Source organism: Triticum dicoccoides, chromosome 4B, assembly GCF_002162155.2.
Source record: "Triticum dicoccoides isolate Atlit2015 ecotype Zavitan chromosome 4B, WEW_v2.0, whole genome shotgun sequence".
Classification (NCBI taxonomy): domain Eukaryota; kingdom Viridiplantae; phylum Streptophyta; class Magnoliopsida; order Poales; family Poaceae; genus Triticum; species Triticum dicoccoides.
This window is the reverse complement of record NC_041387.1, coordinates 296,538,893-296,548,710: the sequence shown is the minus strand read 5'-3', so window position 1 is coordinate 296,548,710 and position 9,818 is coordinate 296,538,893.

The window sequence follows — 9,818 nt, the reverse complement described above, 5'->3', positions numbered from 1 at the left end:
TGGTGCTGATCATGTTTTGCTCGTGAGAGAGGCTTAGTCAACGGGTCTGTCACATTCAGAGCCGTATGTATTTTGCAAATATTCTATGTCTACAATGCTCTGCATGGAGCTACTCTAGCTAATTGCTCCCACTTTCAATATGTATCCAGATTAAGACTTAGAGTCATCTGGATCAGTGCCAAAACTTGTATCGACGTAACCCTTTACGATGAACCTTTTGTCACCTCCATAATCGAGAAACATATCCTTATTCCACTAAGGATAATTTTGACCAATGTCCAGTGATCTACTCCTAGATCACTATTGTACTCCCTTGCCAAACCAGGGCAGAGTATACAATAGGTCTGGTCCATAGCATGGCATACTTTTATAGAACCTATGACTGAAGCATAGGGAATGACTTTCATTCTCTTTCTATTTTCTGCTGTGGTCAGGATTTGAGTCTTACTCAATTTCACACCTTGTAACACAGGCAAGAAACTCTTTCTTTGACTGTTCCATTTTGAACTACTTCAAAATCTTGTCAAGGTATGTACTCATTGAAAAAACTTTTCAAGCGTCTTGATCTATCTCTATAGATCTTGATGCTCAATATGTAAGCAGCTTCACCGAGGTCTTTCTTTGAAAAAACTCCTTTCAAACTCTCCTTTATGCTTTGCAGAATAATTCTACATTATTTCCGATTAACAATATGTCATTCACATATACTTATCAGAAATGCTGTAGTGCTCCCACTCACTTTCTTGTAAATACAGGCTTCACCGCAAGTCTGTATAAAACTATATGTTTTGATCAACTCATCAAAGCGTATATTCCAACTCCGAGATGCTTGCACCAGTCCATAGATGGATCGCTGGAGCTTGCACATTTTGTTAACACCTTTAGGATTGACAAAACCTTCTGGTTGCATCATATACAACTCTTATTAAATAAATCCATTAAGGAATGCAGTTTTGTCTATGCATTTGCCAGATTTCATAAAATGCGGCAATTGCTAATATGATTCAGACAGACTTAAGCTTCGATACGAGTGAGAAAATCTCATCGTATTCAATACCTTGAACTTGTTGAAAACCTTTCGCAACAAGTCGAGCTTAGTAGATAGTAACACTACTATCAGTGTCCGTCTTCCTCTTAAAAATCCATTTATTCTCAATGGCTTGCCGATCATCGGGCAAGTCAACCAAAGTCCATACTTTGTTTTCATACATGGATCCCATCTCAGATTTCATGGCTTCTAGCCATTTTGCGGAATCTGGGCTCATCATCGCTTCCTCATAGTTCGTAGGTTCATCATGATCAAGTAACATGACTTCCAGAATAGGATTACCGTACCACTCTGGTGCAGATTTTATTCTGGTAGACCTACGAGGTTCAGTAGAAACTTGATCTGAAGTTTCATGATCAATATCATTATCTTCCTCACTAATTGGTGTAGATGTCACAGGAACTGATTTCTGTGATGAACTACTTTCCAATGAGGGAGCAGACATAGTTATCTCATCAAGTTTTACTTTCCTCCCACTCACTTCTTTCGAGAGAAACTCGTTCTCTAGAAAGGATCCATTCTTAGCAACGAATGTTTTGCCTTTGGATTTGTGATAGAAGGAGTACCCAACAGTTTCCTTTGGGTATTCTATGAAGACACACTTCTCCGATTTGGGTTCGAGCTTATCAGGTTGAAACTTTTTCATATAAGCATCGCAACTCCAAACTTTAAGAAACGACAGCTTAGGTTTACTGCTAAACCATAGTTCATATGGTGTCGTCTCAACGGATTTAGATGGTGCCCTTTTAAACGTGAATGCAGCTGTCTCTAATGCACAACCCCAAAACGATAGTGGTAAAACCGATAAGAGACATCATAGATCGCACCATATCCAATAAAGTGCAGTTACGACGTTCGGACACACCATAACGTTGTGGTGTTCCAGGTGGCGTGAGCTGTGAAACTATTCCACATTGTTTTAATTAAAGACCAAACTCGTAACTCAAATATTCGTCTCTGCGATCAGATCGTAGAAACTTTATTTTCTTGTTACGATGATTTTTCCACTTCACTCTGAAATTCTTTGAACCTTTCGATTATTTCAGACTTATGTTTCATCAAGTAGAATACTCATATCTGCTCAATTCATCTTGTGAAGGTCAGAAAATAACGATACCCGCCACAAGCATCAACACCCATTGGACCGCATACATCGGTATGTATTGTTTCCAATAAGTCAGTAGCTCGTTCCATTGTTCCAGAGAACGGAGTTTTAGTCATCTTGCCCAAAAGGCATGGTTCGTAAGCATCAAATGATTCATAACCAAGTGATTCCGAAAATCCATCTTTATGGAGTTTCTTCATGCGCTTTACACTGATATGACCCAAGCGGCAGTGCCACAAATAAGTTGCACTATCATTATCAACTTTGCATCTTTTGGCATCAATATTATGAATATGTGTATCACTACGATCGAGATCCAACAAACTATTTTCGTTGGGTGTATGACCATCAAAGGTTTTATTCATTTAAACAGAACAACAATTATTCTCTGATTTTAAATGAATAACCGTATTGCAATAAACATGATCAAATCATATTCATTCTCAACACAAACACCAAATAACATTTATTTAGGTTCAACACTAATCCCGAAAGTATAGGGAGTGCGTGATGATGATCATATCAATCTTGGAACCACTTCCAACACACATCGTCACTTCACCCTCAACTAGTTTCTGTTTATTCTGTAACTCCTGTTTCGAGTTACTAATCTTAGCAACCGAACAAGTATCAAATACTCAGGGGTTACTATAAACACTAGTAAGGTACACATTAATAACATGTATATCAAATATACCCTTGTTCACTTTGCCATCCTTCTTATCCACCAAATATTCAAGGCATTTCCGCTTCTAGTGACCATTTCCTTTGCAGTATAATCACTTAGTTTCAGGCTTTGGTCCAGCTTTGGGCTTCTTCGCGGGAGTGACAACTTGCTTGTCTTTCCACTTGAAGTTCCCTTTCTTTCCCTTTGCCCTTTTCTTGAAACCAGTGATCTTGTCAACCATCAACACTTGATGCTCTTTCTTGATTTCTACCTTCGTCGATTTCAACATTACGAAGAGCTCGAGAATCGTTTTCGTCATCCCTTGCATACTATAGTTCATCACAAAGTTCTACTAACTTGGTGATGGTGACTAGAGAACTCTGTCAATCACTATCTTATCTGGAAGATTAACTCCCACTTGATTCAAGCGATTGTAGTACCCAGACAATCTGAGCACTTGCTCACTAGTTGAGCGATTCTCCTCCATCTTTTAGCTGTAGAACTTGTTGAAGACTTCATATCTCTCAACTCGGGTATTTGCTTGAAATATTAACTTCAATTCCTGGAACATCTCATATGGTCCATGACGTTCAAAACGTCTTTGAAGTCCCGATTCTAAGCCGTTAAGCATGGTGCACTAAACTATCAAGTAGTCATCATATTGAGCTAGCCAAACATTCATAACGTCTGCATCTGCTCTTGCAATAGGTTTGTCACCTAGCGGTGCATCAAGGACATAATTCTTCTGTGCAGCAATGAGGATAAACCTCAGATCACGGATCCAATCCACATCATTGCTACTAACATTTTTCAACACAATTTTCTCTAGGAACATATCAAAATAAACATTTTAAAGCAACAACGCAAGCTATTGATCTACAACATAATTTGCAAAAAATACTACCAGGACTAAGTTCATGATAAATTTAAGTTCAATTAATCATATTACTTCAGAACTCCCACTTAGAAAGACATCCCTCTAATCCTCTAAGTGATCACGTGATCCAAATCAACTAAACCATAACCGATCATCACGTGAAATGGAGTAGCTTTCAATGGTGAACATCATTATGTTGATCATATCTACTATATGATTCACGCTCGACCTTTCGGTCTCCGTGTTCCGAGGCCATATCTGCATATGCTAGGCTCGTCAAGTTTAACCTGAGTATTCCGCGTGTGCAAAACTGGCTTGCACCCGTTGTAGATGGACGTAGAGCTTATCACACCCGATCATCACGTGGTGTCTGGGCACGACGAACTTTGGCAACGGTGCGTACTCAGGGAGAACACTTCTTGATAATTAGTGAGAGATCATCTTATAATGCTACCGTCAAACAAAACAGAATAAGATGTATAATAGATAAACATCATATGCAATCAATATAAGTGAAATGATATGGCCATCATCATCTTGTGCTTGTGATCTCCATCTTTGAAGCACCGTCGTGATCACCATCGTCACCGGCGCGGCACCTTGATCTCCATCGTAGCATCGTTGTCGTTACGCCATCTATTGCTTCTACGACTATCGCTACCGCTTAGTGATAAAGTAAAGCAATTACAGGGCGTTCATACAATAAAGCGACAACCATATGGCTCCTTCCAGTTGCCGATAACTTCGGTTACAAAACATGATCATCTCATACAATAAAATATAGCATCACGTCTTGACCATATCACATCACAACATGCCCTGCAAAAACAAGTTAGACGTCCTCTACTTTGTTGTTGCAAATTTTACGTGGCTGCTACGGGCTTAGCAAGAACCGTTCTTACCTACGCATCAAAACCACAACGATAGTTCGTCAAGTTAGTGTTGTTTTAACCTTCGCAAGGACCGGGCGTAGCCACACTCGATTCAGCTAAAGTGAGAGAGACAAACACCTGCCAGTCACCTTTAAGCACGAGTGCTCGCAACGGTGAAACCAGTCTCGCGTAAGCGTACGCGTAATGTCGGTCCGGGCCGCTTCATCTCAGAATACCGCCGAACCAAAGTATGACATGCTGGTAAGCAGTTTGACTTGTATCGCCCACAACTCACTTGTGTTCTACTCGTGCATATAACATCAACGCATAAAACCTGGCTCGGATGCCACTGTTGGGGAACATAGTAATTTCAAAAATTTTCCTACGCACACGCAAGATCATGGTGATGACATACCAACGAGAGGGGAGAGTGTTGTCCATGTACCCTCGTAGACCGTAAGCGGAAGCGTTATCACAACGCGGTTGATGTAGTCGTACGTCTTCACGACTCGACCGATCCAAGTACCGAACGTACGGCACCTCCGTGTTCAGCACACGTTCAGCTCGATGACGTTCCCCGGGCTCCAATCCAGTAAAGCGTCGGGGATGAGTTCCGTCAGCACGACGGCGTGGTGACGATGATGATGTTCTACCGGCGCAGGGCTTCGCCTAAACTCCGCGACGATATGACCTAGGTGGAATATGGTGGAGGGGGGCACCGCACACGGCTAAGGAACGATCCGTAGATCAACTTGTGTGTCATGGGGTGCCCCCTGCCCCCGTATATAAAGGAGCAAGGGGGAGGGGGCGGCCGGCCAAGGGAGGGCGCGCCAGGGAGGAGTCCTACTCCCACCGGGAGTAGGACTCCCTCCTTTCCTAGTCCAACTAGGAGAGGGGAAGGAAGGGAAGGAGAAGGAGAAGGAAGGAGAGGGAGGAAAAAGAGGAAAGGGGGGCCGGCCCCCTAGTCCAATTCGGTTTGGGCTAGGGGGGCCGCGCGCCCTGCCTCCTCTCTTCCACCACTTGGCCCATGAGGCCCATTGCTTCTTCCTCGTATTCCCGTAACTCCCCGGTACCCCCGAAAATACCCGAATCACTCGGAACCTTTCCGAACTCTGAATATAGTCGTCCAATATATCGATCTTTACGTCTCGACCATTTCGAGACTCCTCGTCATGTCCCCGATCTCATCCGGGACTCCGAACTCCTTCGGTACGTCAAAATTCATAAACTCATAATATAACTGTCATTAAAACCTTAAGCGTGCGGACCCTACGGGTTCGAGAACTATGTAGACATGACCTAGAACTATTCTTGGTCAATAACCAATAGTGGAACCTCGATGTTCATATTGGCTCCTACATATTCTACGAAGATCTTTATCGGTCAAACCGCATAACAACATACGTTGTTCCCTTTGTCATCGGTATGTTACTTGCCCGAGATTCGATCGTCGGTATCCAATACCTAGTTCAATCTCGTTACCGGCAAGTCTCTTTACTCATTTCGTAATACATCATCCCACAACTAACTCATTAGTTGCAATGCTTGCAAGGCTTAAGTGATGTGTATTACCGAGAGGGCCCAGAGATACCTCTCCGACAATCGGAGTGACAAAACCTAATCTTGAAATATGCCAACCCAACATGTACCTTCGGAGACACCTGTAGAGCACCTTTATAATCACCCAGTTACGTTGTGATGTTTGGTAGCACACAAAGTGTTCCTTCGGTAAACGGGAGTTGCACAATCTCATAGTTGTAGGAACTTTGTATAAGTCATAAAGAAAGCAATAACAACATACTACGATCAAGTGCTAAGCTAACGGAATGGGTCAAGTCAATCACAACATTCTCCTAATGATGTGATCCCATTAATCAAATGACAACACATGTCTATGGTTAGGAAACATAACCATCTTTGATTAATGAGCTAGTCAAGTAGAGGCATACTAGTGACACTATGTTTGTCTATGTATTCACACATGTACCATGTTTCTGGTTAATACAATTCTAGCATGAATAATAAACATTTATCATGATATGAGGAAATAAATAACAACTTTATTATTGCCTCTAGGGCATATTTCCTTCAGAACCTTCATCATCACTATCTTCAATAATTTCATCTTCAATAATTTCATTCTCTCTAACCCTAGCAAGTTGTTCATCTAGAAATTGACCTAATGGCAAAGTAGTATCAAGCATAGAAGTAGTTTCATCATAAGTATCATGCATAGCAGAAGTGGCATCATCAATAACATGCGACATATCAGAATTCACAGCAGTAGCAGGTTTAGGTGTCGCAAGCTTACTCAAAACGAAAGGAGAATCTAGTGCAGAGCTAGATGGCAGTTCCTTACCTCCCCTCGTAGTTGAGGGAAAAATCTTAGTTCTTTCATCTTTAAAGTTCCTCATAGTGATCAGCAGATATAAATCCCAAGTGACTCAAAGAATAGAGCTAGGCTCCCCGGCAACGGCACCAGAAAATAGTCTTGATAACCCACAAGTATAGGGGATCGCAACAGTTTTCGAGGGTAGAGTATTCAACCCAAATTTATTGATTCGACACAAGGGGAGCCAAAGAATATTCTCAAGTATTAGCAGTTTAGTTGTCAATTCAACCACACCTGGATAACTTAGTATCTGCAGCAAAGTATTTAGTAGCAAGGTAGTATGGAAGTAACGGTAACCGTGGCAGAAGTAACAGTAGCAGTTTTGTAGTGATTGTAACAGTAGCAATGGTAAAGTAAATAAGCAAAGCACAATATGTGAAAAGCTCGTAGGCATTGGATTAGTGATGGATAATTATGTCTGATGCAATTCCTCATGTAATAGTTATAACATAGGGGGACACAGAACTAGCTCCAGTTTATCAATGTAATGTAGGCATGTATTCCGAATATAGTCATACGTGCTTATGGAAAAGAACTTGCATGACATCTTTTGTCCTACCCTCCCGTGGCAGCGGGGTCCTAATGGAAACTAAGGGATATTAGGGCCTCCTTTTAATAGAGTACCGAACCAAAGCATTAACACATAGTGAATACATGAACTCCTCAAACTACGGTCATCACCGAGAAGTATCCCGATTATTGTCACTTCGGGGTTGTCGGATCATAACACATAATAGGTGACTATAGACTTGGAAGATAGGATCAAGAACTCACATATATTCATGAAAACATAATAGGCTCAGATCTGAAATTATGGCACTCGGGCCCTAGTGACAAGCATTAAGCATAGCAAAGTCATAGCAACATCAATCTCAGAACGTAGTGGATACTAGGGATCAAACCCTAACAAAACTAACTTGATTACATGGTAAATCTCATCCAACCCATCACTGTCCAGCAAGCCTACGATGTAATTACTCATGCACGGCGGTGAGCATCGTGAAATTGGTGATGGAGGATGGTTGATGATGACGACGACGATTAATCCCCCTCTCCGGAGCCCCGAACGGACTCCAGATCAGCCCTCCCGAGAGAGATTAGGGCTTGGCGGCGGCTCCGTATCGTAAAACGCGATGAAACTTTCTCTCTGATTTTTTTCTCCGCAAAAGAGAATATATGGAGTTGGAGTTGAGGTCGGTGGACATCCAGGGGGCCCACGAGGCAGGGGGCGCGCCCAGGGGGAGTGGGCGCGCCCCCACCCTCGTGGACAGGGTATGGGCCCCCTGTCCTTGATTCTTTCGCCAGTATTTTTTATATTTTCCAAAAATAATCTCTGTGGATTTTCAGGTCATTCCGAGAACTTTTGTTTCTGCACAAAAATAACACCATGGCAGTTCTGCTTAAAACAGCGTCAGTCCGGGTTAGTTTCATTCAAAACATGCAAGTTAGAGTCCAAAACAAGGGCAAAAGTGTTTGGAAAAGTAGATACGACGAAGACGTATCAGACATCAACCGTGTTGTCCCCTTGTGTTTCTGATCCACCACGCTCCGGTTCAAGTAGCTTTTGTTCCAGTCGATCCCCTCTAGGAGCCTTCAGGTGAGCGAGCAACTTCCACTCCACCGAAGGAGACACCCAGAGGTTCGACTGCTTGGGCGAAAGCTTTGCTCGATTGACATGCATATGCATTTTTCATCTCCCTTAATGCAGGCCATGAAAATAGGTCTCTTTCAGTTGCCACATATTTAAGATTTTTCTACTTACTCTCATCTCTACTTTCTTGCCAGATTAAGCAACTAATAAATGAATATGTGCACAGTCCTACCATCTTTGCACTCGATTATGGGGCCATATATATGTTAAGTCAACAATATGCGTGCTCTGCTATTCTGCAACTTAAATCAAGAATGTAGTTTCATGCATAAAATCATTCCATCGCTGATGTTGTTTTTCTACCTCTAGATCGCTAATGATACTATGATTACATGAGTCCATGAAGCAAGCAATAATCTATCTAAAAAATTGTGTCCAAGCATATAATGGTTCAACAACTTTTGAGTTCTGACTATGGCTATGTAGCACACTGACAAGACAAGAGAATAATGCCTCTAAGGTTCTGACTATGAGCTTCGTGAATTAGCAAAAGTTTGTTCTCATGGATGATTGCAAATATGAGAAGCGTTTACAATTTTTTTTACTGATGCACACATTTGTCAAAGCTATGTTGCCTCCCATCAAACTCGAGCTCGGCGCTCCGTCTACACTCGAGCACAGCTGTAGGCCATCAGCTCGATCGAACAAACATGCTGTCCATCCACGCAGGATCTCCTCCCAGCATTCGACATGTTATCCTCGCATGCAAGGTTAAGCTATCTCCACCGGCTCCTTTTTCTATCCGAGCTCCTCCCTACCCTGGCAAAACCAAATGCTACCATCTCCTTTTTTTGGCATGCTAAAACTTATGTCAGTTCATTGTCATGGATAGATTAGTGAGAATGAGACTCAGATCTCTGCACTAGAGAGGATGAGAACTATATGGGCTATGAGATGTTTCTTGAGGTATGGTTCTAGGACCTGCTGCTGCCCAAATTAGTGCTCCCTTATTTAGTACTAGGCATTCCCACTGACACTGACGATACTTGGAGCATTACTAGCAGTGGTAGTAGACACATGTGGCCCCACTTCTTGGTAGTTTGGTCCATTTACCTTTTGTATCCTTTGAATTTGAATATTATGTGCAAGATTTGAGTTTGAATCTGCCCAAATTAAACTTGTACTCTCTGAATTCAAATATTGTTTTGTAACTTACTAAATTTTGTTTTGTATTGGAAGTATTTTTTCCTTCAAATTCCCTTATGA